This window comes from Dromiciops gliroides, chromosome 5, assembly GCF_019393635.1.
Source record: "Dromiciops gliroides isolate mDroGli1 chromosome 5, mDroGli1.pri, whole genome shotgun sequence".
In the NCBI taxonomy this organism is placed as follows: Eukaryota; Metazoa; Chordata; class Mammalia; order Microbiotheria; family Microbiotheriidae; genus Dromiciops; species Dromiciops gliroides.
Genome location: NC_057865.1, coordinates 256,679,345 through 256,684,884, shown reverse-complemented (window position 1 = coordinate 256,684,884; position 5,540 = coordinate 256,679,345). Strand labels below are relative to the sequence as shown.

General features: G+C 39.2%; 1 pseudogene; it reads left to right on the top strand.

Moving 5' to 3' along the window:
* The first annotated feature begins 213 nt into the window (after nt 1–213).
* Nucleotides 214–5,255, top strand: LOC122729020 (annotated as a pseudogene).
* The last annotated feature ends 285 nt before the right edge of the window (nt 5,256–5,540 follow it).

Sequence of the window (5,540 nt, the reverse complement as noted above, 5' to 3'; positions counted from 1 at the left end):
TTTCCAGGCCTTTCTGAAGTCATCCTGTTTGTCATTTTTTTATAGCACAATAATATTCTATCACCATTATATACCACAGTTTTTTTTTAGCCATTCCCCAATTGATGGGCATCCCTTTGATTTCCAATTCTTAGCCACCACAAAAAATGCTGCTATAAATGTTTTTGTACAAATAGGTCTTTTTCTCTTTTGGGGAATTACTAATCACTATTGATGAGGCTTCAAGCTATGTTCCAAGTCAAGTTCCACAGATTCCAGAAAGTTCCTCATTGGGGTGTGGATGATAAGATGAATATGGCCAAGAAAGGCCTGTGGCATTTCATCATTACTTTCAATGGAGCCAAAGTGCCTGCGAACACCAAAGTTGTATGAGGAGCTCATTCTGTCTCCCTTGATTTTTCTTTTTGTTTTTTTTTTTTGTGAGGCAATTGGGGTTAAGTGACTTGCCCAGGGTCACACAGCTAGTAAGTGTTAAGTGTCTGAGGCCAGATTTGAACTCAGGTAATCCTAACTCCAGGACCAGTGCTCTATCCACTGCACCACCTAGCTGCCCCTTTCTTTTTTTTTTTTTTAACATTGATTTTTAATCGAATGGGAAAAAATTGATTTAGCTGCTCAGAATTGCTATGAAGTGGCCAAGGAGCATTTCCTGGAGAGATCAGCCCTGTAAGAATTAAGCACTATGGGACCAAATGGATGATCCTTGGATACTCTGAAAGGAGATATATTTTTGGGGAGTCAGATGAACCAATTGTGTAGTAGGTATCCTATACCCTGTCATAATGTTTTGGGCTGGTTGTGATTGCCTGTATTAGTGATGAGGGAACATGAGGGAGAGGGATGAGAGGGAAGCTGAAATAACTAAGAAAATTGTTGCTGTGGTGGTAATTATGGTGATCTCTAGAATAAGATGAGAGCATGATGGGAGGTTTTGCCTAATAGAATCCAAGAAAAGTAAGACTGTCTATAGTGCTTCCCTGATCTACCAGTCTAGCTACCCTGCCAAAAAAGGGTAAAAAATCAGCATGGCATGTACATGTACATACCTAGGCAACTGCAGATAATGCAAAGGATTGGAGCAAAGTTGTCCTTAACTATTTTTTTAAATTTTTGCTTGTTTGTTTCTTCATTTTTGGTGGGGCATTGAGGGTTAAGTGATTTGCTCAGGGTCACACAGCTAATAAGTGTCAAGTGTCTGAGGTCAGATTTGAACTCAGGTCCTCCTGAATCCAGGACCAGTGCTTTGTCCACTGAGCAACCAACCTGCCCCCCTGTCCTTAACTTTGATCCAGTCTGGGATACTGGTACTGGCAAGATAGCCACATCCCAACAGGCCCAGGAAGTATCTTTGGGGTTTCCTTAAGACCCACAGCTCAGAACCTGTAGCCCTGTCTGTCAGGATCATTTATGGAGGCTCTGTGACTGTAAATATCTGGCATCCCAGGTTAATATAGATGGTAAAAACTATATTATATCACCTGTTATCCATGAACAATATAAAATTAAGTTGAGTTCAGCTGCCTTTTACAGCTATTTTACTTGCACAATTGTAACTGATATACATTGTTTTCTTGGTTCTACTTATTTTGCTCTGGGCAACTTCATATATATCTTCCTTTTTCCTGAAATTCCTCATATTCATTCTTTATGACACAATAATACTTCATTATGTTCATATGCCACAATTTTTATCACTTGGCACCAATTAAATTTCCCATTTTTTTCCACCACAAAAAGAACTTCTATGACCATTTTGCCATAAATGAGACCTTTCTTTCTATCACTGACTTCCCTGGAGTTTATGCTTCAGGGGGTTTGTGCTCTAGGACTGGGCTTCTTAAAGTTTTTCTATTCATGACCCCCTTTTGTCAGAGAATTTTTTTTTTAATTTTAAATTTTTATTTATGTATTTGTTTTTATCAGAAAAAAAAGTATGCAACCCTGGGTCTATAGGTACATAACCTTTTACTGTTGCCAATTTTATTTGACCCCCACATTCAACTATATAATGCCATATGGGGACACAACCCACAGTTTAAGAAGCTTTGTTTTGGGGGGACTGGTGAAAGAGTATATCACCTTTCTTAGTTCATATTCTCTCTCCTTTCTTCTTTCTTTTCTTTTTCGTTTTTTTTGGTGAGGCAATTGGGGTTAAGTGACTTGCCCAGGGTCACACAGCTAGTAAGTGTCAAGTGTCTGAGGCCGGATTTGAACTCAAGTCCTCCTGAATCCAGGGCTGGTGCTTTATCCACTGTGCCACCTAGCTGCTCCTCTCTCTCCTTTCAATAGAAATCAAAGAACCTCTTTGTAAATGTATCTTTTTTCTCTGCTAATCATGTGGCTCATGTTAAAAAAGAAGCATGACATAAAGGGAGAAAAACCTGCCAATGATTTGTTCCTCAGACACTTACTACCTGACACTGAGGAAGTCACTTAATGTCTCAGCCTCAATTTCTTCATCTGCAAAACTGGTATGATAATTGTGTTGACTTTTCCAGGTTATGAATTAATGTATATATCAAGAGTTTAACATGTGCACTGAACTGTACTGGGTGTTGGGGGGTTACAAATAGAAAAGAACCACAGTAGTACCTGTCCTCAAGTTGACATCCTAATTGGGAAAGACAACTTAGATAGGAGGTTTCATTTGCAAGTCAGATGTAAAGGGTCCACCATCCTTAGAGGAAATTGCCAACACAGTTGGTGATACATCTCTTTTTTTTCCTATCCTCTTTGACATCATGATTTGCTACACGTTATTGAATACATCTACTGGCAATCTTCTTTCTATTTCTATCTTCTTTCTATTGTATGTGGTTTTTTACTTATATCTTGGGAATTTTTCTTCCTTTCCATCTCTTTTCAAAGCCTCTGAATCAGATGATCCTGTCTCTGGTAAACTACATTCCTCTTTGCTTTCATTGGAAGTATTCCTCTATACTCCCAGTTAGATATGGCCAGTTTCTTTTATAATAATGCTATTGGCAGGGTGGGGGGTAGGGATGTATGGGGCTAAGGGAAACACTCCAACTGAAGTGAGTGTAGGTGAAGCTGGAAGAGAGGGGTGATCTGTCATGCCCAGGCATAAAAATAAATATGAGCTGGAAAAATCTGTTACACATTTTCTTGAGCATTTTAAACCTTGACCCCCTCCTTACTTCTCAAGTCTGATATCCTACTTGACTCTAAACAATTTTCTTGGTCTATCCCTCCAATTTTGTGATTTCCTTTTATATACTTATAACTTCTAATATAGACTTCAACTACTGCCTTTATAGTGGTTTTAAACTTCTCTCTGCATACTTATTTTAAAAATATATTTTGACAATTGTATTTCAGTATAATTGGTTTCTTTTGAAATCTTATTTAATCCAATTTAGGAATTTAAAAGCACCATTCTGAGGAGTACATAGGTTTCACTAACTTGTCAAAGAGGCCCGATATAAAATTGATTGCTTAACAGTCAATATCCTTGATTACTGACCCCTGACTTTGTCTAATTCAATATTTTTGTCCCCTCTTTTATTGGGCAGTGTCCAGTTGCAACTTCTCCCAGAGAAACATCTTAGCTTTTCTCAAGGTGGGTGGGATGGGATAGAAGACCACAGTGGTAGATCCTGGCAGATTCTATTCCCAACCCTGCTCCTCAGTGCATGTAGGGAAAATATTAAAATCTGAACTCCCATCAGGCCAAGAGCGGGTCATTACTGTACCAAACCTCAGAAAGCTAAATCCCATTCTATGAAACATTCTCCTGAGAACCCTACATTTAGTTAAATCAGAAATGAAACAATGAGCTATGTTGTAAAATCCAGATTCCCCCCCCACCCCCCATCATTGGCTTCCTTCTGGCAATATTATTTGATTATACAAGAATCACCAGAAGTGGAGAGAAGTTCTTGGGTCTCAATAATTTCAATACACTTCCACTTACAGATTGAACATGGGCCCTGAGGTAAAAGGGGGAGAAGAGGTATTTTCCATGGTTCAGGTTAAGCTAAAATATGACAGGTTCCATAACTCTAAAAAGGGAGTCTTAACTTCCTTCTACGAACTCCCTTGTAAAGGTTTAAGGTCTTTCAAGTGCTTGCCTGAGTACGACCTATGACCTTGAGCAAATCCTCTTGAGAGGTAGCAATCACTAGAAATGTATTTATGGGTGGGGGAGAGGTGCTGGTGAACAGCTCCTATGTATATAAAGGTCAAAACCACAGTGTAAATGAGCAAAGATCAAGATCAGGGTAGATGAATCATAGAGGTGAAAGGGCCAGATGCACAATCAATTGTCTAAAAAGGAAGCTCTATCAAACCCATGAATTACAACTAGGTCATGAAGGGGTAAAAAAAGCAGCAAAGTAAAAGTTCAGGCAACACTAATGAAGGACTGAGCAAGAAAACAAAAAGATGTTGAAGAGAGACAAAAGCTAGCCATTTGCCATGCTCACTTGGCTTTGTGATTGTGGGTACAAATTTTTAATGTCTGGTTATATGAACACAAACGCCCTCCATTTTCTCCTGAGGTATCTTCAGCTCAAGAGAGCTTTCATCTTAGTTATGTCAAATAGTTGGTATAGGGAATAGAGTGCCACATTTGAAGTTAGAAAGACAAGAGTTCAAATCCCACCTCAAAAACTTGTTAGCTTTGTGACTCTAGACAAAATCCCTTACCTCTCTCAGGTTCAGATTCCTCACCTGTAAAACTGTGATAATAATAGCATCTTCCCTCCAGGGCTGTTGTGAGCAACAACTGAAATACCAGATACAAAGTTCTCTGGAAGCTTTAAAGTGTTCTTGAAATGCTATTCTTCTTCTTGTTTTTACCCATAGTAATTACTGAGTCTAGACACAATTTTTTTTAGTAAGGACAAGTGTCCTTACTATTAGTGGCATCTTAGTCTTCCATGGGGCATGAGAAGTGACCTTCTTATCAGGAAATTCAGGTTGATCTTTTCTGGGAAGAATCTAGTACTTAGTTCTCTCCAAATTTAGATGTCCTCATCTTCCCTTGTGCCTTTCCAATACTGTAGTTGGTTGGAATCACCTTCCATTTCCTTAGAGTGTATCCTTCTTTGTTCTCCCCCCCCCACCCCTGGTTCTTATTCCAACCTGCTGGCATACTAGGGAATAAAGAGCCATTTTTTTCATCAATTTATTTTTTGCCCCAGCAGGGAGGTCAATTTGCTCTCAGTGAACGCTTATTAGCCAATGGACTGGGACAGAAACATGAGGATAGCACACTCTCTGTAGGTTGCTAGATTACTTGACTCCCCCTCTTTACTTGCTAAAATGGAGATACTACTCTTTGTAGCTCCCTTGGCTATTCCTACTATTAACTTCAGTTTTCTGTGACTATTCACTGTCACTTCAGGGTCAGTAGTCTGGAGTTTTATAGGCCTCCCAAGACCCATTCTCCTGCATTTTCCCTCCCAATCTCAAATTCTCCCAGAGGTGAATAAGTAATTAGTAGATCCCCAGAGTTGGCTTAATGACTTTGCCAGAAAAATTCCAAATTGCCAGAAAAACATAGCAAGCTCACTCCC